A 27,326-nucleotide genomic window follows, 5' to 3' on the forward strand; every position below is an offset into this window, starting at 1 on the left:
AAGTGAATATCTATACCGACTCTAGGTATGCCTTTGGGGTGGCCCATGATTTCGGACAATTATGGAAAAATAGGGGATTCCTAACCTCACAGGGGAATGAGATATCCCATAAGCAACTAGTATCTGATTTGTTGCAAGCCCTCATGCTCCCTAAGCACATTGCCGTTGTTAAATGTACCGCCCACACCACCGGAAAATCCCCGGTTGATATAGGGAACCACTGTGCTGACAAAGAGGCTAAACAGGCCTCTCGTGACCAACAGATGGTAGTGCCCAAAATGATAAGTCAGACTAAAAAAAAATCCTGCGAAGGATAAGTTAGCCTCGGAAAAACCAATGCCAACCATCCAAGATGTTATAAAAGCACAGGAGGACGCTCCTGAAAAAGATAAACTGTTGTGGAAATATTATGGATGTACTTATGACAATGTTTCTAAACTCTGGACCACTCCCGCGGAACAGACATGTATGTCTGACGAGTTGGCTCTATGGGTTATTGATTGTATGCATTTTGCTACTCATTGTGGAGCAAGAACCACGAGTGATACACTTTTGGCTACTTGGTGGCACCCTAGAGTCCAGGCGCTCGCCCAGAACATCAGTAGTCGTTGCTTGGTTTGCCAGCAACATAATCCAGGGAAGGGAGTCCCCTGTGATTGGGGTAAAACGCCCCTACCCGAAGGTCCCTTTGAGACATTTCAGTTGGACTACATTGAGTTGCAAAAAGTTCAGTGTTACAAATATGTGTTAGTAATAGTAGATGTGTTTAGCAGATGAATTGAAGCCTACCCTAACCTGGACAATAAGGCTCAAACTGTTGTTAAGGTGTTAATGAGGGAAATTGTTCCTCGATCTCAGCTCGACTGATGACCACCTATGTTCTTTCTCTGACTCAGGCTCTGCGACTAGTTCACAACCAGGTTCAAGATGCTCACCTCGACCTCCCAGTTTTACCCAAATTGTCCCTCGTGGCACCAGGGAAGTATGGATTCGGAAGGGATTAGAGCCACAATGGGAGGGGCCTTTTCAGGTGTTACTCACTACCCCCAATGCAGCCACGGTTGAGGGGAAAAGTGCCTGGGTTCACCTGTACCACTGCAAGCTCACCACCCTCTAACAAACCTATTTTACTGGTTATTCTAACTCCTGTTTCTGTTCCAGACTTCCTCTTCTCCATAGCTGAACAAGGCCGTTGGCATCCTAATTGGAACGTGGACCAGTTTGAACTTTTACCCGTAGTGATAGACAGCCAGCTACACCGACGGTGACCTAAGAAGAGAGACGGGAAAACTGAACTCTTTTAATCAGCAAAATAATTGGACTATTTATCTGAATCCTGAGTCATAAGATGAAACTGTCTGTATGCCACAGTCTGTATAATAGTGTTGAGATATGACAGTTTCGGCGCATGGGAGGGGAGACAGAGACGAGAGCTCCATGTAAACACCTTTTTGTACATGTCTTATGTTTATGTGCAAAATGGGAACTTTTCTAGATGTTGGGTGTGTTCACATTCCCTATACATTCCAAAGGGGGAATTCCTTTGCGCCCCGTTCCACTAACCCTAACTGAGACTGTCAGATGGATTCAGAGCCAAACTATCACAAGAGGAGGGGGGCCAATACAATACTGCTGAAGCTCTGGAGGGCATCACAGCTGAAATGGTAGCAATAAGGACCGTAGCATTACAAAACCGAATGGCCCTCAATTACCTGTTAGCTGAGAAAGGGGGAACGTGTGCCCTGATAGGATCTGAATGTTGCACTTACATTCCTGATAGTTCAGAAAACATAACCAATCTCGCTGATCACATAAGAAGGGAGGTGAAGAAGTTATCCACACCAGCAGAAGGATCTAGCTGGTTTGATTGGCTATCAGATGGATCTTGGAGATCCTATTTAATTGTTGGTTGCCTTAACCTTTGTTGTAAAGTAATAATGGCAAGGTTAGCAAACCCTCTTGTGGTCAAGCTCCTGAGTTATGATCCAACGAACTAAAGAACTACTCGACACTAACAACAATATGATTCAGGAAATAGAGTGTGAACGGATGAATGCGATACTCCTAGAATGATCCTAAGTGTTATCATGGAATGATAAAAGGGGGGAATGTGAATGTTTAAAAATGTATAGAGACAGTGAAGTTGAGAACGTGGGAATTGTATAGGGACAGTATAAGCTAACAAACAATTCATGGAGCAATAGCCATGACATCTCAGACTCGAGACTGCGAAATGTTACAACACTAACACATATTGAAACAAAACCCACAGCTTGCAGAAAAACCTCAAGGTCTTATTAAATCATGTTATTAACCTGAAACATTGACAGAAGGTCTTTGTTTAAAATCGGACCATGCTTGGGTCGGCTTATGAGTGGACAAAGGGAAGGAGGGATCAAAAGAGATGGGCTGAGCTGGGATGTCACTCTGGCCCTATCTTGTTATCTTTTGCCGAAAATGTATAATCATCGTCCCTTTACAATGTAACGTCACTTTTGTCCGTAGGAAGTGAGTGCGTTCAAACAGACTTGCATTCCTTCTGTCTGATAAAGTCCCCGATCGGGATTTGCTTTGTTTAAAGCACAAACGGTATTCGTTTCAGTAATTTTGCTGAACCAGATTGAGGTAAAAGAATCCAGAAATCAACACCACCACCTATCAGATGGAAAGACTGAAGAGAGAGAGAAAAGGTAATAAATGCCAGACAGGTAAGAGTATATTCTGTGACTCACCGTGAGTACACCATGGGAGATTCCCTAGTTATAATCAATAATAAGAGACTGATTTTGAAAGTGAACTTGACTGCACTCCAGAAGACCCGAACTGGATATTCACAGAAATGGAAGCTCTCTGATGACCATAGGTAATCGAACAAATTCCAGAATAGACTCCTCAAAATAGCAATACAAACACAATTCCTACAACAATTTAAAGTGAAATGACACAAAAATAATGAACAGAACCAGACACCTTCAGGCTCAAACAAACCAAAGAACCTTCCAAATTGCAGTGCTACATTGTTCTACATCTACCCAGCACCTCAATTACACAATGTACAAAACCTCAATTTTTAAAATAAAGCAAATACTGAAAAAACTTGTGCACTCGTGAAAAAAACAAGCACCAATACATAAAATTATTAGATATTACTGCTTTGAACTGAGAAAAGGCACTAAACAGGATATCCTGACTCTCTTCACCCACCACCCACCCACCTCCCTCCCCGGCTGTGAGGCATCACTATCCTCCACTTCAGTAAGCATGGGTTGCATTTTCCGGTCCTGTGCACTCCGGAGCAGTGTGAAAGGCAATATTGAGGTCTCCTGCGCCCTGTCGCAATCCTCCGGTCCGGTTTTGCTGTGGCGCTGAGCAGCGAAGAGCTGCGCTGGGTGTGCAACGCTTCTCGTTGCAACACCAGCTGGAGTTTTGACTTTTGCCCAACCTGTCCACCTGGAAGTATGCCCGCAATGACCGCTTGGGAAATCAGAGCGGTCCAGCATAGCCGGTGGCGCAGAGGACGGTAAAGTACTCCAAAGGTAAGTGGGAGTGTTTGTTCTTTTAATTTTTTTAGCGATGTGTGTTGTGGTGGCGTGGTCAATATTTTTCTGTGTTTTATTTAAGGCTTCCCCCCCCCCAGGCCTCTCAAGAGCACACAAGGCCCGGCTCTTTAGTTCGCGCGTTTCCCATCCTGGCGTCACTAAAAGTGTACAATGCCTCCCTTAGTGCAGATGCCAAAACTTCCATACTGAAGCGCAAACTAATCCTGGCCGGTAACTTTCCTGCCCCACCTTTGCCATGAATACAGAAAAGCCTAAAATCCAGCCCCAAGTCTCCTGAGTTGCGCAACGGAGGAAACATGTCCAACTAAGCAGACCAAGACAAACATTTTGAAAGGTTTTTGATTAAAGATTGCATGAACAACACAGCTCCTAGCGATGCCAGACTACGTGAAACTTATGACTAATCGGGAGGACCATTCTGGAGAAGTGGCACACTTCACGATTTGCAATGGAGCAAGTCTGATGGCGCCCCCATAATTGACATCACTGCAGCAGCCTAGCAGGGAGTGAAACCCTATTCAAAGATGTCCAGATTAGTTCGAAAGTAGACAAAAAAAAAAATGAAATATATGGGTAAATATGTTGTCAAGCAGGACCCCAGGTACAAGTACTTTTATACTTTCTTTTCCCTGCAACTTAGAGGAACTACACAAATCAGCTGCTGAGTTTACTAGGCACATATCAATATTGTACTTCTCCCCAGTTCAAACTAACCTGCATTATTTTCTCTTTCAACGCCTGTAAATGAAAGTACGGCAAGCTCTACAGGTCTTTCCTAATTTAGAGCTCCAGGTCCTGGAAGCACTTCTGTTTTGCTCATCTGAATTTTCATCAATGCACTGACATCACTTTGAAATAATGGTGCTCAAAATTGCACAGTACTAAAAAAAGGCTACACCAATTATACAAGATTAGAATAAAGTGCATCAACAGAATCAAAGCGTCAAGTTGTATAATTAGCTACAGCCTCAACTTAAGCGGAAACAGGAAATAAATATCCATCTCTAAATTCTTTTCTATTACCGTTGAAAAATAGGACCAGTTCACCAAATGCACACTTTCATCATTTCCTATTCCAACATGCATTCTGTTTACATTAAAATGAACGAGACATTCCTAAACTATCTTCTTAATTGGTTCAAACTATGTTTCGCTTATACTTGTGACGGTTACACATTATTTGGTAACCTGGGATCTTCAAGTCAATTTTGGTCAAGTACATCATGTGGTGTATTCTTTCAATAATCCAGTGAGAGGGGTTCAAAGCTGCTCAAATTTATCCCAGCAATTCTATTTCCCTGACGCATGAAAGTCCATTTGATTTTCATCGGCCATAGCAAAATTTACTTCCCAATGCGCCGACTTTAAGAACAGAAACGGCACCTATTATTTACTTTCATATTCTCCCCGCAGTCCGGTCGATCCAGGCCCTTGGCGCAGTGCAGCAGAACGCGTGGCGGGCGGAGCCAAGTCCCGGCACTAAAAACAGTACCAGGACCTCTCCACATGCGCGCTAGAGTGTGCGTGCATGTACAGTAGCTTCTCGCAGCCCGGGTCTCTGCAGGCTGTGTGGGAGGGGCCCAAAGCACGCTGCCTCTAGCCCTGGCCGAATGGGGCTCCCCCAATGCCACGTTCATGTGAGCAGGCCCCCCCCTGGTCCTAGCAGCATTATTTCAGTGGCTGTGCCCATATGTGGGCACATGCTTTGATTTAAAGTATCTTGAATATTTTATGACATTATGTCATAAAGATTGGGATCTTTAAAGCATAACTTGCTGAAGGCATTATTGTCAACCAGGAAGTCAAAGGCAGGAGATGCTCGGCAACAGGGTTAATGTGCGTGTGGGGTACATGAAGCATTCAGAGAGCGGGGACGGCTTCATGCAGCATGTGAAAACGAAGGAACAGGCCAAGAGAGGGTGAGGCAGATGGGGACCTGGCTCGAGCTGAATTACCAAGCTGGCTGAGGCCAGAAAAGCTTTGAACGAACCATGGCAAACAACCAACAGCTGCTGGCACCAATCCAATATCGGTTTGTGGCATTATTTTGTTGATCAAATCGAATACATTCCGTGCGAGTATGTTTCTCTCTATCTCAAAAAATCCTACCCCCCTCCCAGCCTGCCGCATTGAGCCTTCTCCCTCCCTCCACCCCACCCCCTCTTCAGATGCCACGTTCTCCCTCCCCTATTCCAGGCCGAAGGGACTCCCGCACGGCCAGCCGCTGCCGAGTTTAGTTGAAGGTAGGGTTTACTTCAGTTCTTTATTTGTTAATTTAATTATTTACTTCAGTTCTTTATTTTTTATTGAATGCTTATTACTTTTTGTGCTTTGTTTGGTGCTTGGTGGTGCTTTAAATGTAGTTACTTGCGCCGATTCCTTAACTCTAGGTGAGGTTTTTCTGTGCAGACAGAAGTGGCAACATACGTTGGCCTAAGTTAATTTGAAGCAACTATTTGCTGGTCAAACTCGCATAAATGGCCAAAACAGGCTTAAGTGGCTGGGGACAGCCCCGTTTGAAAAACAAACTAAATAAAAAAAAACCCTAACTAACTCACTTACACTGGTGCAAATTAAATAGCCAGAATTGCAACTAAAAAGATACTCCAGAAAAATCAAGTTGCTCCAAAAAAAAAAACGGAGCAACTCCTGGGGAAATTTGGGCCCATTGTTTGGAATTTCAGTAATTTCCCAATTGGATCAGCAATCTTAACCATGGTACATGGGGGACAACTAATGAGGAAATAATATTAGCATGATACATCTAGTAAAATGTATCTTTTTAAGTACAATGGATCATTAACTGCAGCCATTACCAGTTACTAGCGACTTATAGTCCCAGTGAAGTCCAAAAGATTAACTGGCTGTTTACAAAAAGTTGGAATTGAATCAGGATTGTGGCTAGGAACCTGTATCAGAAACTCAATAGTTGGTAAAATGGACAACGATTAGGTGAGTGAGACCAGTAAGTGTTATTCCATCCAAGGTTTTCAACTGTTCTAGGCTCCCTATTAACTAGATGACTTTGATACTGAGACAATGATCAATGGATAATCTATGATATACCAATGATAAGCTGCAGATATGAAGAATTGTAAGCTATGCCTAGGAAGTTAAATCAGACAAGTTTGGATTAAGATAAATTGAAAAATTCTAAAGACGACAAAAATCTATGCTAATCACCCACGGTTGGGTCTATACTCAGTGGAGTTTAGAAGAATGCGAGGTGATCTTATTGAAACGTATAGATTCGGAGGGAGTTTGACAGGATAGATGCAGAAAGGATGTTTCCCCTCATGGGGGAATCTTGAACTAGGGGGCAAAAGCTTCAGAATAAAGGGTCATTTAAAACAGAAATGAGGAGGAATTTCTTCTCTCAGAAGGTTGTGAATCTTTGGAATTCTCTACCTCAGAAAGCTGTGGAGGCTGGGTGATTAAATGTATTTAAGGTGGAGATAGACAGATTTTTGAACAATAAGGGAGTCAAAGGTTATGAGGAGCAGGTGGGGAAGTGGAGTTGAGCTATGATCTTAATGAATAGCGGAGCAGGCTCGAGGGGCCAAATGGCCTACTCCTGCGCCTATTTCTTATGAGATGCTCTTCTAACATTGATCTCACAAGTAAATTTATATATTAAAACAGCTAAAATTGTTTTCTTGGGCAATCTAGATATCAGAAGACTAATGCAAAAAAGGTCCCAAGTTTCCACACCGGAGCCTACCACTCGCGCCGATTTTGTAAGTGGGAGGGGGCGGGTACCATTTAAATTAGTTTTTTCCTGCCGGCAGCCCTGCGCGTGTGCGTTGGAGCTTTCGCGCACGCGCAGTGTGAAGGAAACATTGGCATTCGCCCATTTTTGTAGTTCTTTGTAGCTGTTTAATTTTTGAACATTTTTTAATAAAAGCACATTGCCCTTCCATGATCAGCACTGAGGCTTCTTGCAGCAGTGAGAAGGCTGCAGTAATCCTCAAAGTTGAGGCAGCCGTTTCCCGATGGCCTCCCCCCACTGCCGTCGGGAATGGCTGCTCAACTTGTGAGGCTTCCTGCAGCCTTCTCACTGTCTCCTTCCCCCCCGGGGGCCCGCACTCACTCCCTCCCTCCCTCCTCCCCACCCCGCCCGCCGTCTGGAACGGCTCCCCCCCCCGCTGCTGCGGTCGGTCGGGCCCGCACTCCCTCCCCCCCCCCGCTGCTGCGGTCGGTCGGGCCCGCACTCCCTCCCTCCTGCCGTCTGGAACGGCTTCCTCCCCCCCCCCCGCTGCGGTCGGTCGGGCCCGCACTCCCTCCCTCCCCCCGACCCGCCGTCTGGAACGGCTTCCTCCCCCCGCTGCGGTCGGTCGGGCCCGCACTCCCTCCCTCCCCGCCGTCGGGAACGGCTGCCTCCTTCCCCGCCCCTGCCGTCGGGAACGAACGGCTGCCTCAACTTGTGAGGCTTCCTGCAGCATTCTCCCTGGCTGAAGCACTTTCACACAGGTAGGAAGATGGTTTATTTAATCTTTTCTTTGCTTATAAATTTTTATTCAGGTTGGATTTATTTGTATAATATTTGTATAAGTATAAATAAGGATTTATTGTAGAATTTAATGACTTCCCTTCCCCCCTCTCCCCTCCCCCCTCCCCCCCCACCTCGTTCTGGACGCCTAATTTGTAACCTGCGCCTGATTTTTTAATGTGTAGACAAGGTTTTTTCAGTTCTACAAAAATCTTCACTTGCTCCATTCTAAGTTAGTTTGGAGTACGTTTTCACTGTGGAAACTTTGAAATCAGGCGTCAGTGGCCGGACACGCCCCCTTTTGAAGAAAAAATTCTGTTCCAAAGTGAAACTGTTCTAACTGACTAGAACTGCAGAAAAAAAAATGTGGAGAATTGCGATTTCTAAGATAGTCCGTTCTCCACCAGTTGCTCCTAAAAATCAGGCGCAAATCATGTGGAAACTTGGGGCCAAAGTGTTTATGACAAAAACATTTTTGTGCAATGCTAAGTTCGCGCAGAATAGAATGTTAAGTAGAAAACGGAAGTGTTATATGGCCTGCAGCATTGTATTAATATGAAAACTGAGCCTTGAACACTAAAGACAATTCAGGAGGTTTTACTTGTGTGGATTGGCAACATCATCTTCCATGTGTACATTGATGAGATACACCTCTACCCGACAAAATTCAGAGGGTGGTGGTCTAGGGATTGTCAACAGCCTAGCTTTTGTTCAATATCTTCATAAATGATTTGTAGGTAGCAGTGACAAGCACATTAGCTTTGTATTATCTGAAAATTTAGCCAATAAAGGTGGTAGAATCTAAAGCTGAACAGGATAAGCTACAGGAGGATGTTAATAGACTTCGTAATTGGGCAGACAAGTGGCGGATTTAATGTTGAAAATGCAAAGTACTTCACATGGGGACATAAAACCCAGGGGGAGACTAATTACTTGAATGGAAAGGAGAGACACCCAGAGTCCTGCTTGACAACAAATTTGAAACTATCACAACAGCTCTTGGTAGCAGCAAGCAAATCAGATTATAAATATTGATCCAAAATTGTTAGGTAATCCTGCCATTTTATAAATTATTGATGCAACCACACCTGAGGATACAGTGAGGGATTGGATTAAGTCAAACAACATAAATTGGGCATGCTCTCACTGGAAACAAGATGGTTAAGAAGTGATATGATTGCTGTTTTTAGGATTCTAAAGGGACTAGATAATGTTGACCATGACATGCAGTTACAGCTTATCCAGAACAGTAGAACCAGAAGATTTGGGTTGTGGTAAGTGGGGAGAAATTCAAACCTATTCTTTGGAAACATTATTTCAGTGAACGAGTGGTAAATCCTTGAAGCAGGCTCCCTAGGGAGACGGTTGAAGCAAAGAGTTTGGATTAATTCAAATGGAATTAGATAATTTATTCCATAAATATTTTGGGATACAAGTATACTACTTGAGACATAACATATAGTAAATCATTATAGGCAGTACCTCAAAAATCAAGGAAGACTTGCTTACACTCCAAAAGTGAGTTCTCAGGTGACTGAACAGTCCAATACGGGAATTACAGTCTCTGGAGAAAAGGGTGGGTAGGGAGTCTGGTTTGCCACACGCTCCTTCCGCTGTCTGTGCTTGGTTTCTGCATGCTCTCGGCGACGAGACTCGAGGTGCTCAGCGCCCTCCCAGATGCTCTTCCTCCACTTAGGGTGGTCTTTGGCCAGGGACTCCCAGGTGTCTGTGGGGATGTTGCATTTTATCAAGGAGGCTTTGAGGATGTCCTTGAAACATTTCCTCTGCCCACCTGGGGCTCACTTGCTGTGTAGGAGTTCCAAGTAGAGCGCTTGATTTGGGAGTCTTGTGTCCGGCATGCGGCCAATGTGGCCCGCCCAATGGAACTGGTCGACTGTGGTCAGTGCTTCGATGCTGGGGATGTTGGCCTGATCAAGAACACCGCCATTTATGCGTCTGTCCTCCCAGGGTATTTGCAGGATCTTGGAGGCATCGTTTGTGGTATTTCTCCAGTGATTTGAGGTGTCTACTGTATATAGTCCACGTCTGAGCCATACAGGAGGGCGGGTATCACTACAGCCCTGTAGACCATAAAAGCTTGGTGCCAGAATTGAGGGCCTGATTTTCGAACACACTCTTTCTCAGGCGGCCGAAGGCTGTGCTGGCACACTGGAGGCGGTGTTGAACTTTGTCGTTTATGTCTGCCCTTGCTGACAATAGGCTCTCGAGGTATGGAAAGTGGCCCACATTGTCCAGGGCCGCGCCGTGGATCTTGATGATTGGGGAGCAGTGCTGTGTGGCGGTGTCAGGTTGGTGAAGCACCTTTGTCTTACGGATGTTTAGTGTAAGGCCCATGCTTTCGTACTCCTCGGTGAAGATGTTGACGATGACTTGGAGTTCAGTCTCAATGTGCGCAGACGCAAGTGCCATCCACGTAGTGCAGTTCGACGTCAGAGGATGGGACGGTCTTGGATCTGGCCTGGAGGCGACGAAGGTTGAACAGGTTCCCACTGGTTCTATAATTTAGTTCCACTCAGCGGGGAGCTTGATGAGTGTGAGGTGGAGCATTGCAGCGAGGAAGATCGAGAAGAGGGGCGGTGCAGTGACGCAGCCCTGCTTGACCCCGGTTCGGACGTTGATTAGGTCTGTGGTGGATCCGTTGGTCAGGGTCACGGCTTACATGCCATCGTGGAGCAGGCGGAAGATGGCGAGAAACGTTTGGGGGCAGCCGAAAAGGAGGAGGATGCTCCATAGTCCCTCGTGGTTAACAATGCCAAAGGCCATTGTAAAGTCACGTGCAAGGGTTGGTGCTGTTCTCTGCAAGTTAAGATGGTGTGTGACTTGGAGGGGGAACATGGAGGTGGTGGTATTCACATGCACCTGCTGCCCTTGTCCTTCTAGGTGCGAGAAGTCATGGGAGTAGAAGGTGGTGCTGAAGAAGCCATGGTGAGTTGCTGCAGTGCATCTTGTAGATGGTACACACTGCAGTCACGGTAAGCTGGTGGTGAAGGGAGTGAATGTTTAAATTGTGGAATGGGTGCCAATCAAGCCGGCTGCTTTGTTCTGGATGGTGTCGAGCTTCATGAGTGTTGTTGGAGCTGCAAGTTCTTGTTCCTTGTCGATGGTGGAAAGGATTTGGGGAATCAGGAGATGAGACACTCGCTGCAGAATACCCAGCCTCTGACCTGCTCTTGTTGCCATAGTATTTAAGTGGCTGGTCCAGTTAAGTTTCTGGTCAATGGTGACCCCCAGAATGTTAATGGTGGGGGATTTGGCGATCGTAATGCCGTTGAATTGTCATGGGGCGGTGGTTAGACTCTCGCTTGTTGGAGACAGTCATTGCCTTGCACGAATGTTACTTGCCATTCATCAGCCCAAGCCTGAATGTTGTCCAGATCTTGCTGCATGGGGGCATGGACGACTTCTTTATCTAAGGAGTTGTGAATGGCACTGAACACTGCACAATCATAGAACATCCCCACTTCTAACCAAATGATGGAGGGAAGGTCATTGATGAAGTAGCTGAAGATGGTTGGACTTAGGACACTGCCCTGAGGAACTCCTGCAGCGATGTCCTGGGACTGAGATGATTGACCTCCAACAACCACAACCATCTTCCTTTATGTTCGGTATGAGTCCAGCCAGTGGAAAGTTTCCCCCCCGATTCCCACCGACTTCAGTTTTACTAGGGCTCCTTGATGCCATGCTTGGTCAAATGCTGCCATGATGTCAAGGGCAGTCACTTCTGTCTCACCTCTAGAATGCAGATCTTTCGTCCATGTTTGGATCAAGGCTGTAATGAGGTCTGGAGCTGAGTGGTCCTGGCAGAACCCAAACTGGGCATCGGTGAGCAGGCTATCGGTGAGTAAGTGCCACTTGATAGCCCTGTCGACGACACTTTCCATCACTTTGCTAATCATTGTCGGGGTCCATAGCCTTTGCTGTATCCAGTGCGCTTAACCGCTGTTTGATATCACGTGGAGTGAATCGAATTAGCTGAAGACTGGCTTCTGTGATGGTGGGGATCTCAGGAGGGTGCTGTTATGGGTCATCCACTTGGCACTTCTGGCTGAAGATGGCTGCAAACACTTCAGCCTTGTCTTTTGCACTCATGTGCTGGGCTCTGCCTTCATTGAGGAATGGGGATATTCATAGAGCTTCCTCCTCCCTCGCTCTCTTTCTTCTCTCTCCCCCCTCCCCCCTCGTTAGTTGTTTAATGGTCTACCACCCTTCATGACTAAATGTGGCAGGACTGCAGAGCTTTGATCTGATCCACTGATTGTGGGATTGCTTAGCCCGGTCTATAGCATGCTGCTTCCATTGTTTAGCATGTATGTAGTCCTGTAGTGCAGCTCTCCCAGATTGGCACCTCATTTTTAGGTACGTCTAGATGCTGTTCCTGACATATTTTTCTACACTCCGTAAAACTCACTCCTTTGACCAAACTTTGGTCACCCCTCAATATTGCCATTGGCTCAAAGAGTCCATTTTTTTGATAACACCTTTGTGAAGTGCTTAAAGATGCTGTATTAACACAGGTTAGTTAGTGAAGGCGATAGACATATGTTGAAGAATGCATAATGAGATGGTACTTGAAACAGAACAAAAACTAAAATGTTAGATCATGGGCACTATTTCAGGTGTCACAAGATATTGCGAATAGTGTCAGAGTTAAAATATTCAAACTAATAGAAAGAAAAAACAAACTTTCATTTATATAGCACCTTTCACAGCCTCAGGACATTCCCAGGCACTTTATAGCCAATTAAATACTTAAGTGTAGTCACTCTGTTATAATGTAGGAAATGTGGCAGCCTATTTGCACACAGCAAGCTGCCACAAACAACAATGAGATAGTGATTCAAATTTTTTTTTTTAAAGTGATGTTGGTTGAGGGACAAAGAGGAGAACTCCTCCGATCTTCTTCAAAATGGTGCCACGAGATCTTTTAATTCCACCTGAAAAGGGTCAACAGTGTCATGTAAAGTTTTTTTTTTTTTAAAAAGTAGTTGAAGCCTTTTTTCTAGATTTTTGCCAGGAAATATCCTCTGTAGGTAACGCGCCAGGAAAAATTCAATAGCTGAAGGAAAAAAAGAATGCGACATCAATTACACTGGAATTTCCAGTGACAGTTGCTGTCTTAAATCATAAGTAATTAGTTCAGCTTGATGAAATTCTTGTAGTCTTCCCAATTATGCCAAAATCCTGGGATTTTGTATTATTCAAGAATGTTGCTACTTCATATTTTTAAAATGCAAATTAGGAGAAATTTAATGTACATAAATTAAAAGCCATGTATACATCATCCTAGTTTTCTCGCAAAAAAAAACTTATTTACAAATAAATCACATCCCTGACACTGTCCCCGTCTATGGAGTAGCCATTTTAGTTCCCCACCAATCCCACTTTACAGTCTAAAAAGTTATACATTTATAATAGCATACAAAACACATAGCACCCATCGCTTCATCCAAATGGCCAAAATAATCCAGAATTGCATCCCTCAAGGCAATTAAAATAACTGCTTGTGACAGGGAATTCTCCCTTAATTCAAAACAGACCTTATGCAGTTTATCTGTCAGAAAAATAGTTATGTGCTGCCTGTCAACCCTTTGGTGCAACTGGTACTGCTATGGAGGTATGTATATTGGTTGAATTAGCTTGCATCGAAAATTGTTCCTGTCAATTGTCACTGACCGGGATCTATTAAACTTAATAAATTGTTGACATAAAAAGCTAGACAAAAGTCTGAATGCATTTGCAAAATAAGCAGCAAACAGGAATCTTGAATAGGAAGGTTGCACCACAAAAAGGCCATTTATAGATGTAATTAAATAAGGTAAAAGTATAGCGCTGTTGCACATATTCAACAGTATGGTAGTAATTACACAGCCTGCAATTATGCTGGAGCCGGTGCAAACTCACACCACTGAGGTGGGCATCTGATGTGTGGGGGGTGGCAGAGTTCCACTCCTCGTGTGTGAAGTAGTGCTTCTTGACATCACCCCTGAATGGCCTAACTCTAAATTTATTATGCCCCTTTGTTCTGGACACACCCACTAATGGAAATAGTTCCTCTATCTATCGTATCAACTCCTTTAATCATCTTAAACACCTCAATTAGATCACCCCTTAATCTACTATACTCTAGGGAATACAAGTCTAGTCTATGCAACCTGGCCTCATAATTTAACCCTTTAAGCCCGATTTAATAAATACAGCTAATATATCTGATCACACCAATATTCTTAATGGTTAGACTTAAAAGTATTCAGCTGAGTAGGTTCCATTTTAGACTTCTGAATTTTGAACAGATTGAAGTAGTTATGACTGCATATTTCAAATTCACTTGACATGATTAGTCTTTCGGATGAGACATTAAACCGAGACCCCGTCTGCTCTCTCAAGTAGACGTAAAAGATCCCATGACACTATTTCGAAGAGCAGGGGAGTTATCCCCAGTATCCTGGCCAATATTTATCCCTCAATCAACATAACAAAAAAAACATTAACTGGCCATCATCACATTGCCGTTTATGAAGGGTGCAAGATGCCTTTGCGTGAGTTCTCTACCACACGGGCTTAGCCGAGCAAGGTCTTGGTCCAGTGGCGAGGCGTTCCAAGATGACTGGAGACCAGGCAAATAAAGAGCCAATAAATCACAAGTGCAGGGCATTTCTGAACCTAAAACAACCCAACTCGGAAGCAGCAAAGCAGCTTAAAGCCGAGGTCCAATAAAAGACCCGTGACCTAAAGAATAGATGGTGAGTGGAGAAAGCACAGGAGATTCAGCAGCTGGCCAATAGCCATGATGTACGAGGATTCTTCACCGCAGTCAAGCCCACCTACGGCCAAGCACCCAAGGCCCCACCTCACTGCTGGCCAAGAACGGGGAGACACTCATCAAGGACACCGACACAGTCAGGACCTGTTTGAAGGATTACTTCCAAGATCTCCTTAACTGAGACTCTGCCTTTGACTTGAGTGTCGACTCCATCCCGCAGCATGCTACCCGCCACCATCTCAGCAAAACCCCAGCCCTACACGAGGTAGAAAAGGCCATCCGCCAGCTCAAGAACAACAAGGCAACGGGAGCGGATGGAATCCCCGCTGAGGCACTAAAGTATGGCGGAGGGGCACTATTGGCACGAATGCATGACCTAATCTCTCTCATCTGGAAGGAGAGCATGCCAGGAGATCTGAGAGATGCAATAATCGTGACTATCTTTAAATAAGGGGACAAGTCTGACAGTGGCAACTATAGAGGAATCTCCGTTATCAGCCACTGGGAAGGTTATCGCTAGAATCCTCCTCAACAGTCTTCTCCCTATGGCCGAGGAGCTCCTCCCGGAGTCACATTGCAGATTTCTTCAACTATGGGGTACAACTGACACGATCTTTACAGCGCGACAACTGCAAGAGAAATGCAGGGAACAGCACCAACCCCTGTACATGGCCTTCTTTGACACTGTCAATCGCGAAGGACTATGGAGCGTCCTCCTGTTTTGGTTGCCCCCAAAAGTTTGTCGGCATCCTCCGCCTGCTCCACGACAACATGCAAGCCGTGATCCTGACCAACGGATCCATCACAGACCCAATCCACGTCCGGACCGGGGTCAAACAGGGCTGAGTCATGAGTCATCGCACCAACCCTCTTCTCGATCTTCCTCGCTGCAATGCTCCACCTCAGTCAACAAGCTCTCCGCCGGAGTGGAACTAAACTACAGAACCAGTGGGAACCCGTTCATCTCCAGACCAGGTCCAAAACCGTCCCAACCTCTGTCGTCAAGCTACAGTACACGGACGATGCTTGCGTCTGCGCACAGATACTGAATTCCAAGTCATAGTCAATGATTTAGACGAGGGGATTAAATGTAGTATCTCCAAATTTACGGATGACACTAAGTTAGGTGGCAGTGTGAGCTACGAGGAGGATGCTATGAGGCTGCAGAGCAACTTGGATAGGTTAGGTGAGTGGGCAAATGCATGGCAGATGAAGTATAATGTGGATAAATGTGAGGTTATCCACTTTGGTGGTAAAAACAGAGAGACAGACTATTATCTGAATGGTGACAGATTAGGAAAAGGGGAGGTGCAACGAGACCTGGGTGTCATGGTACATCAGTCATTGAAGGTTGGCATGCAGGTACAGCAGGCGGTTAAGAAAGCAAATAGCATGTTGGCCTTCATAGCGAGGGGATTTGAGTACAGGGGCAGGGAGGTGTTGCTACAGTTGTACAGGGCCTTGGTGAGGCCACACCTGGAGTATTGTGTACAGTTTTGGTCTCCTAACCTGAGGAAGGACATTCTTGCTATTGAGGGAGTGCAGCGAAGGTTCACCAGACCGATTCCCGGGATGGCGGGACTGACCTATCAAGAAAGACTGGATCAACTGGGCTTGTATTCACTGGAGTTCAGAAGAAAGAGGGGACCTCATAGAAATGTTTAAAATTCAGATGGGTTTAGACAGGTTAGATGCAGGAAGAATGTTCCCAATGTTGGGGAATTCCAGAACCAGGGGTCACAGTCTAAGGATAAGGGGTAAGCCATTTAGGACCGAGATGAGGAGAAACTTCTTCACCCAGAGAGTGGGGAACCTGTGGAATTCTCTACCACAGAAAGTTGTTGAGGCCAATTCACTAAATATATTCAAAAAGGAGTTAGATGTAGTCCTTACTACTAGGGGGATCAAGGGGTATGGCGAGAAAGCAGGAATGGGGTACTGAAGTTGCATGTTCAGCTATGAACTCATTGAATGGTGGTGCAGGCTAGAAGGGCCGAATGGCCTACTCCTGCATCTATTTTCTATGTTTTTTATGTCTATCTTCACTGAGGCATATGAAAGCATGGGCCTTACACTAAACATCTGTTAGACAAAGGTCCTCCACCAACCTGACCCCACCACACAGCACTGCCTATCAGTCATCAAGATCCACGGCGCGGCCCTGGACAACGTGGACCACTTTCCATACCTCGGGAGCCTATTATCAGCAAGGTCAGACATCGACAACTAGGTTCAATACTGCCTCCAGTGTGCCAGCACAGCCTTCAGCCGCCTGAGGAAGAGCATGTTTGAAGATCAAGCCCTCAAATCTGCCACCAAGCTCATGGTCTACAGGGCTGTAGTGATACCCACTCTCTTGTATGGCTGTGACGTGGACCATGCACAGTAGACACCTCAAATCGCTGGAGAAATACCACCAGACGCACCAACGTTACCACCCACGATCAGACCAACATCCCCAGCATCGAAGCACTGACCACACTCGACCAGCTCCATTGGGCGGGCCACATTTTTCGCATGCCTGACATAAGACTCCCAAAGCAAGCGCTCTACTCGGAACTCCTACATGGCAAGCAAGCCCCAGGGTGGGCAGAGGAAACGTTTCAAGGACACCCTCAAAGCGTCCTTGCTAAAATGCAACATCTCCACCGACACCTGGGAGTCCCTGGTAAAAGACTGCCCTAAGTGGAGGAAGAGCATCGGGAGGGCGCTGAGCATCTTGAGCCTCGTCGCCGAGAGCTTGCAGAAAGCAAACGCAGGCAGCGGAAGCATGCGGCAAACCAGTCTTCCCACCCACCCTTTCCTTCAATGACTGTCTGTCCCACCTGTGACAGAGACGGTAATTCCCGTATTGGACTGTTCAGTCACCTAAGTACTCACTTTTAGAGTGGAAGCAAGTCTTCCTTGATTGAAGGACTGCCTATGATGATGATGATCATGGGAGCTTGCTTGTGCGCAAATTGGCTGCTGCATTTCCTACATTACAAGTGACTACACTCCAAAAGTACTTCATTGGCTGCAAAGCGTTTTGAGACATCCGATGGTCGTGAAAGGTACTATATAAATCCAAGTATTTCTTTCTTTATACATGTACATAAACTATATACATCCTTCAGGTTTATAACTCTGCCTCCGGTAGAAACAATTTAAATGAAAGATATCCCAATATTCTCTAAACTACAAAATATGGATATAGTCTATTCCTGATTAAAAAAATCAAAGTTATTCAATAATACAAATTAAGCTATGTGATAACACAGCAAGTGGGAATTTAGTGCAGAAAATTCAATAATGTCGATGATTTGCATGGCTTGCTGGTATGGCCAATGCATCGTCAAAGAATGGTAAGAGACAGTCTCATATCCAATTCCTCAAACGACCAGGACAACAGGGTGAAGAGAATTAGAGGGCAAACCAATTTGCACTAGAATGCAATGACAACAGGTAGATAAAACACTGCAATAGTCTGAGCATGGATCACCTACCCACACTTAGCAGAAGTATGGTATCTTAGGGTCTAGAGAGGAAATACAAATCTGAATGCAGTTATTACACAGTTTAGAAACCAAGAAATTGTATCCACAGTTGCCTTAACAGAAATGGTTTCTGAACAAGGGAGCTTATTACTTTGTTACAGTAAAAGTCACAGTTGCCATTTACCCTACTGATGATGATGTGTTGTTGCAATAGTAATCCTGCTCAGTACGAGAGTAACCGCAGGAACAATGACTTTTACTGTAACAAAGTAATAAGCTCCCTTGTTCAGAAACCATTTCCCAGTTGCCTTGATGTGTTATACCCATTGAACCTATCAAGAAGATTTTAGGCTCATAACTCAGGTGACCAGTGATGGGAGCACTACAAATGGCTCGAGTATCCTTGTGCTTTTTTTTTGGGGGGGGGGGGGGGGGAAGAAACTACAGTCAGCACTCATTCTTGATCACTGACAACAACTTGCATTTATATAGTGCCATTAATGTAATAAAACATCCCAAGGCGCTTCACAGGAGCATCAAACAAAATTTGACACTGAGCTGCAGGAGGAGACATTAGAACAGGCTTGGTCAAGAGGTAGGTTGTAAGGACCGTCTTAAAAGGACGAGAGTGAGGTAGAGAGAGGAATAAGTTTAGGGAAGGAATTCCAGGGCTTACGGTCTAGGCAGCTGAAGGCACGGTTGGCAATGGATGAAAATTGTGTGTGTGTAAGAGTCAAGCGATCCCAACAAAATGCTTGCATGACAGTAGACAAAATTGGGTTCAACTATTCACCAACTACCTTGGGCAAGTCTTCAGAGGGCAGCTGACATTCCCTCAACTCACACCCTGTGCAGCAATGCTGCAGCTGCCATATTCAAGACTTGAAGATGATAACGCCAATGTGAATTTCATGCAATTCCCATTTTGGAAAAGATCACTGTGAAACAAATTTCTATAATGCTGCAGCTGACAGTTGCAGCAGCAAAACACATTCAAGGAAAACAATCAACACGAATGTTCCCCCGAAGATATGCGGAGGTGTGGTTGCGCATCAATCGGGAGGCCACGCGCAGGCCGCTCACCAGCTGTTGCCGCTGAATAAGATACCACGTATGTGTGGCCACACAGTAAATTTAAAAGGACTGCGCACGATAAAAAGTAATTAAGAGGGAATATTGATTACAACCCCACCAGCCACTGGAAATTACAAGATTACTGTCCCATATAAAGGCTGCTTCCCCTCTCCCCAGCAGATCTTTTGCCCAGTTGATCCAACAACGAGTTGAGCTATACAGATTAGGAAATTCCTTGCCTTAGCTCAAAGTCTGTGTGGAGTTAGCAGATTTCAACCAAAATGGAGGTGGGCACAATTGGTTATAGCATGTCCTGACAAAAGGTCATCAACCCGAATCATTAACTCTGTTTCTCACCTTCACAGATATCCAGTTCTTCCTGCGGAGGTCAATATGTGGTAAGGGCTCATGAAGTTGGGGGTAATATATTAGCATTGATTGAGGATTGGTTAAAAGACAGAAAAAAAAAGGAGTAGGGATAAAATGGGTGATTTTCGGGTTGGTAGGCTGTTATTAGGGGAGTGCCACAAGGATCAGTGCTGGGGCCTCAGCTATTTACAAACTATGTTAATGACTTAGATGAAGGGACCGAGTGTAATGTATCCAAGTTTGCTGATGATACAAAGCAAGGTGGAATAGTAAGTTTGAGGAAGACACAAAGAGCTTGCAAAGGGGTATAGACAGGTTAAGTGAGTGGGCAATAAGGTGGCAGATGGAGAATAATGTGGGGAAACGTGAGGTTATTTGCTTTGGTAGGAAAAATAGAAACACAGAATATTGTTTTAAATGCTGAGAAACTGTTAAATGTTGGTGTTCAGAGGGATTTAGATGTCCTTGTACACAAGCACAAAGTTAACATGCAGGTACAACATGCAATTAGGAAGGCAAATGGTATGGTGGCCTTCACTGCAAGGGGGTTGTTGTACAAGAGTAAGGAAGTCTTGCTGCAATTGTACACAGCTTTGGTGGGACCACACCTGGAGCACTGTGTGCACTTTTGGTAACTGTACCTAAGGATATACTTGCCTTAGAGGGGGTGCAATGAAGATTCACTGGATTGATTCCTAGGAGATACTGAGTAGAATGGCCATATACGCTGGTTTTTAGAACAATGAGAGGTGATCTCATTGAAACATACAAGACTCTGAGGGGTTTGATAGGGCAGATACAGAAGTTATTTCAAAGTCCAGAACTAGGAGAGTCTCAGGAAAAGGGGTCGGCCATTTAAGACTGAGATGAGGTGGAATTCACTCAGAGGGTTGTGGATGCCCAGTCATTGAGTATATTCAATACATTTTTGGACCAAGAGAATTAAGGGATACGGAGATCGGCCGGGAAAATGGAGGTCAAAGATCAGCCACGATCTTATTGAATGACGGAGCAGGCTTGAGGGCCCATATGGCCTACTCCTATTTCTTTTGCTCTTAAAATGTGTGAACAGGTACTAGTTACCCCCTTTTATAAGCAAGGAATCAATTCTTTCGGAAGAGGAGAAAATTGGTGAGAAACATCATTTCTGACAAGCTGAACCAGAACTAGATTGCCTGCTCCTTAAACAAATGATTCATGACTAAATAATTAATTCAGAATTGCTACATTCAAATTATCTTTTCTTTCTAATTGAAATCATACAAAACACACCTCCCCCTGAAAATGTGTTGCTCAATTCAACAACAACTTATATTTATATAGCAACTTTAACAGCGAAACATCCCAAGGTGTTTCATCAGAGTATTATGCAATAGAAATTTGATAAATTAATGACAAATTATTGTCTTAATTTCAAATCAAAACTCCACCCCAAATGGGTCCAAACTAGCTAATTCAGCTACTCATTTCATAATCAACCAGGTTCAAGCAGATAATCCTCCTGGGTAATCTGCCATTGTTGTGTTAGTGATGGCAAATGAATTCACCGAAGATTTGAATCCAACCACATTTCTGCATTGTGGATTAGCTGCTCTTAAGATCACCTCTAATCAAGTCCAGATTCTCAGAATGACAAGCAATGTCCCCACAGAAAGTAACTGGGTGAATGATAACATTCTGCAGATTTTATCTTTTTAATAAGCCTGAGGACATCTTTAATGAAGATAAAATTGCCCTTTATCAGCTGCAGTCAAGCAGAATGCTAACTTTCAATGAAAAAAAAGTGATAGCAAGTAAAGTGAAGGCTTTGCACCAGTGCCATTTATATAATTACCAATGCAAAGCAAAAGAACCTGGAGCTCACCTTACTTATACCAATCCAGAACTTTTGGCACTACTGACAAGAAGCAGTATAAAAAAGCCATGGCTATCTCTTTGGTTGTAGAATTCAAATCTCGGGTATGATGAGAGCATTGGCATCGATAATAAAAAGGCTGAGTTTGTAGGTTTCATTACTACTGTGCCTTTTGCAAACTTCCCAAGGTGAACAGAAGGGTGGGGGGTGGTGATGGGGGAAGAGGTGATAAAATAAATGGGGATCCAGATGCGGAACCATGATGGGAGAGTTTATCAAAAAGGATTTTGGGAAGGTTCATTTTTTTTTAAAGTGAGGACCTATGGGGGCAGTGGGGTTTAGAAAGAGAGTTCCAGAGTAGGGCCACAAAAGCTAATGGGAGGGTGAAGGAAGAACAGAGTGTACAAAAGAGAACATTTTGAAGACTAAATGGTGCAGGGAGGGAAATGGAAGTCTGGAGGAGGTTGCAGAGATGAGGGCAGAACAAGGATTTTAAGACAAAGATTTTAAATTCAACAGATTGACAGACAGGAAAGCAATGCATGTCAGAGAACAATAGGTGAGCTGGACTTAGTGAGGGACAAGATACAGCAGCTGAGCTTATGAACTAGTTGCAATTTATGGAGGCCAGCAAGGACAACATTAGAGAAATTAGAGATAAGAGTTTTAGTGACTGTGGGGCAGAGGTTCGATTTTACAAAACATCACTCATGAAAAAAGAACAGAAAATGACAATCACACAAAGCAATATTGGGACACAATCAGAAATGTTACTCAATAAAGAATCTAAGCTTTGGGACACTTGGATAATGCTACACGACAAGTCTCCAATCCAACCAATGGCTTAAATATTCAAAACAAATCCAGAAATTGGCATTACAAATGTTAATTTCATAAAAAATTTATTTTAGCGATTTCAAACATAGTATAGATCGATTTCTTTTCAAAATTTCACTATACTGTGTATAAATTCCCTGGGCCACATAATGCAGGACTTGTAAACAGTAACCACATCTAAAAATTATTTTTGCATTTCTGCCCTCCGAGTTTGATTGCCACTAGCACACACTAAAAAAAAAAGCCAGGTAGGCTGTCTGGTATGTATGTGGAAATCTTGAAGCACATGTGTCGTCTTTAACTTCATGATATTCCTCATCAGAAATGACTACTTTTAGTAATTAAAAATAAACTCTTTGGCACATCTATCACAGGTGGGTGGGCAGAATGAGTCAGAAAAAAAAGACTTTGAGTCACTTGCAGTAAGCTGACCGAATGCGCCATGCCAGCTGTAAGCTGTTTAAAATTTTAAAAATGCTGAGTAGAGTATATATTTATCCTACATTACAGCTTCCCAATTTCCTAGCAGTAGTAATTGAGTAGGAGGACAGAGTGCTACACACATTTGTAAATTTTACAATCACTGCAAACAGGAATATGAAGCGCTCAAGATTTATGTTGCTCATACATTTACAATGCTGGCATTTCCTCGATTTGTGTACTATCCAGCTATTTTAATTAATTAGAGAAATTGACAGAATTGAAGGCCTTTCAGCACTGAACTATTGATCCAATGTTTTCATACCAGCTACGTATTGCATTTTTGGAAACCCTTCCATGCTTTAAAAAGAGTTCAACTACTATATTGAATTAAAATCAGAGTTCAATTTCAGAAATCAAATCATTTAGCCCTATACTGACTAGAAACAGACTTTTACATCAAGATAGCCCAGGAGTTTCGCTCTACATCCTCTGCTTTTGTTATATTTAAAAACACAGCAGAATCCCATCACTCTTCGAGAGGCAACTCATAAAAATTGTCTGCGATGCGGTATAATCCAAATACTGAAGAGAATGGTGATTATACAGAAGGCACACTCTAGAAACAAAACCTTTAACAACTTGCTTGTCACTTTGTTACAAATGCAATAAATTTTGTACAATGCTACTGTTATCGTTACCAACTTAACAGTGCTACCACTACATGAGGCGACATTAAACAATACCATCTCCCTGCTGGCTAAAGCTTGCTCTAGCTTGTCTCTCCAAATCTTGGATTGTCATTGTGCAAACATTCATCCTCCTTACAAGCACCTATCTACCATCACTTTTTTTTTTGAGTAGGTGGGGAGGGGAATGGTTGTCATTTGGTTTTACGTAACAAGTAGGCCAACTGTACCAGATACAGTGTGAATGAACTCCAATATCACCCTGAAAAAGTACTCATTCATAAGGCAGTTCAATTTGTTATACTGTAGCACACAACTACACATTTAAACCACTTGTTTTCATGGGTTCTTATCTAAAAGCATTACAGAGGCATCAATTCCAATTGAGCTGGTAGCATTCTAGTACCATACTACCAAATTGATGACATATTTTTGGCAATAAATAAATATGATTGTAATAAACAATGCTACAATTTTCATTTTGGGTAGAAAAACTACTTTTAATGCTCTGGTTGAAATACTAATTATGAACTTCCATTAATGTAAATTTCCATCATCAATTATATTTACACTACAGGAGATGCCACTATATTAAGTGCTTGCCGGCACATAGAAAAAGGGACATTAATATAACTATTTTAGCCTACACAAAAGTTCAAAAACTTCAGTGAAAGAAAATTCTTGCAACATGTCAAAGGTTGTTTTCTTCAGTTAGCTAGTTAAGCTAAAGAGTCAGACACAGGAAAAGTTCCTTTACAGATTATGTACTACCAGAATACTATCTGCCATCAATATTTAATGCTGGCAACATGAATCAGATAATGACTAGAAGAGAACAGTTAACCCTAAACTAACTTAAATTCTTCCTAAAGTGTATCTTTCTAAATGTCCACAGCCACTCTCAAAGTGTGTGTACAGGACAAAGTCTATTGGAAGATTGCTAACTTAGGACTCTTTGTTGCATTTAGTACACAGAAGATGCCAGATTAGACAGAATTTGCAATTGGATCAAATGTCAGAGAGCTCCTGCATGCTTTGGAAAAGTACCTAATGTAAACCACTTTTATATTATGCTATTGCGGCTGACTCAGATACAAGAATCACTTGCAGCTGGCAGCACCACCAAATACAAAAAGATCCTGTAAGCTTAGCAGCTATATACTTTTTTTTTTAAAAACTTGATCTTCTGAATTGTTTGGGCAGCATGGAAATTTATAAAGTTGATTTATTGGATAAAGGATGGGTATATGCTATTGCTGATGTCAAGACACCATGCATGTGCAATGGCCAAAGAGCCACAATTAAATTGCGCATTCATATGTATACACTTTGGTCAATCTCCCGCAACTCAAACTATTGAAATCAAGTGTAGACGCAGGTTTAAGACTGGAGGATGATGTTTGGAAACATTGAGGCGTAATTTACGCATGAGCCCATAGGGGTTCCGGGTTTAGGTATGCATTAAAAGCCGGAACTTGCGATCTGCCAAGTATCTTGATTGCTTGCATTCCCGGGAAAAAGGTCTATACGGGCAGGGAGGTAGGCTATTTGCCCAACAAATGCCCGTGAAATTCCTACGCCTGGTAAAGGACAGAAAATTCCTACGCCTGGTGACTTTTAAAAGGACAGAAACATTTTTAAAAATTCAATAATTTAAAAAAAAATTAAAAATCTGTGAAATAAGGCAAATTTATTTTTATACCCGTAAAAATGTAAATTTATTTTTCAAAAAATGTAATTGTTTTAAATATTTAATTAAATGCTATTTTGATATATTTAAAATATGTGATTTAAAATATATATTTTAAGTACTTGTATTTTTGGGGGTATTCCCATTCATACTTTTATGGGTTCCGTACATACGGAATCCTTTAAATATGAATGGGGATCCTCCTCCTTTCATTGGTTGGGCCGGCCCACATGATCCTAGGGTCACTTGCGAACTCCATGTGCCCCAGGGATATGTGGGCCTCTATGCAGGCCTACGCATAGAGGCGCAGGAGTGCAAGTGTTCGAACCTCCAGGACCATCGGGTAAGTGCGTAGAATTTTTGCAGGTCGGAGGCATCTGCAAAGCCTCCGGCGGCAATTTCAGGCCCATTATGTTTTTTTTTATTATTTAAAAAGTCCCCACTCCAACCTTCCCAACAGCCACACTCAGTGCTCACCCACCCCCATCAGTATTTACTGGTCACTGGCAAAATAAATGTAGTTTGAAAAGAAAACAAACATACTTGGGCACACAAACTATTCTGGGAGGTAACAGCCACGTGGAAATCAGCACACCCATTAAAGTTGCTAAGATCACAAAGTAGCCGGATAAAGAAAATTATACAGCCCAAGGACTTCTCATTTGTTAGCATTTCACAGTGAGAGCAAATAGTGGCACTACAATTAGCCTCAGTTTGTCCAGGTTATTTTTGTTGGGGGAGAGAAAACTGGGTTCCAGCTCATTATCTAGTATCTCCAGCTTCAATTATATGTTGGGCACACGTTGATGTGTGAAAATCCTTACTTCTGCATACACATCCCGTAAATTTTTGCCATTATATATGGGGACATAGAAATTTAAAATGCAAAAGTTGACAGGAAGTGTGTCAAGGCACAAGAATTTTTTTTATATATAAATTGGTGCAATTAAATATTACATAAATATAAACAAACACATCGGTCCCTCCAGGTCCAATTATACCCCCATTCTTTTAGCTTACTTCATGCCCAAGTACAAATCACCATCTTCAGGACTGCAAAACTGGGAAGAAAATGGGAGAGCTTACAGGTTACACATGAAATCTGGGGATAGTACACAAGTGCGGTGTTCTGAAATCACATGTAGCATGACTCACACTATTGTAGGAAGGAGGTCACGGCCTCGTCGCCTTACTAGACAGTATTTGTGCTTTCCTTTTCTCTTGACTTGTCCTTCCCGTAGCTACCATTTGATCTGTGCTCATTTGTTGTGTCTGTTTTTTTTTAAAAGCAGTATTTGGGGGGGGGGGGGCTGCAGGAGAGTAGAGCATGCTTGCTTTAATTGAATTGCATTGTAAGGTTCAGAAATGGGTAAGAAAGCCCAGGTTAAGAAATGAAGCTGGTTGCAAGCTCTCAAAACATAGGTAGGCCTCTGGGGAGGCAGGGTGGGGTTGAAGAAATGTGGTAAGTTATACAGGGAATAAGTATAGACAAGTTCACTAGTTTAAGTGGGGTTAGGTAACTTTATATGCAAGATTATAAATGCTCACAGTTATTTCAGGACTATACAGAAACAAGAGGCTGCAACAATTTGAACACATTAATTCAACTATGTGAAATTGCATGTTTCTTGTGGGGTTTTCTACATTTCAATAGTTACTTCTCATGGACTGAAATAAGCAATGTATGAACCTTGTATTTTGTGGTGTGGTGATTTCCAAATCATTGTGAGCACCACCAGCACTGGAAATGCACTAATATTTTAATAAAGGAGGATACATCACTCTTTTTTGAAAAGTGTATAAAAACTAATCTTTAAAATAACAAATTAAATGAACTGATAATACAATCCTAAAAGGGGGAAACACTCTCACCAAACAGCAGATAACCAGTCTATTGACCAGTAATAATTTAGTGGGTTAAAGTTTTATAACACAGGGAAAAACAATGAAGAACATCTTAAACAAAGAACTGTTTTTTTTCGGTTACTTCAACCAAACCAACATCTTAGTCCATGATTAAGTTTTTGGAAACACATTTCACTTCATCTGCCTAATGTAATGTATGTGCATCTGCCGTGCACAT

General features: G+C 43.2%; 1 protein-coding gene across 2 annotated transcripts in view; it reads right to left on the reverse strand.

The window, feature by feature from the left end:
* Window positions 1-27,326, reverse strand: part of LOC139264666 (enhancer of polycomb homolog 1-like) — a 162,938-nt gene that overhangs the window by 91,509 nt on the left and 44,103 nt on the right. The gene's annotated exons all lie outside the window — the stretch shown is intronic.

The sequence above is a fragment of the Pristiophorus japonicus genome, chromosome 5 (assembly GCF_044704955.1).
Source record: "Pristiophorus japonicus isolate sPriJap1 chromosome 5, sPriJap1.hap1, whole genome shotgun sequence".
Taxonomy (NCBI): domain Eukaryota; kingdom Metazoa; phylum Chordata; class Chondrichthyes; family Pristiophoridae; genus Pristiophorus; species Pristiophorus japonicus.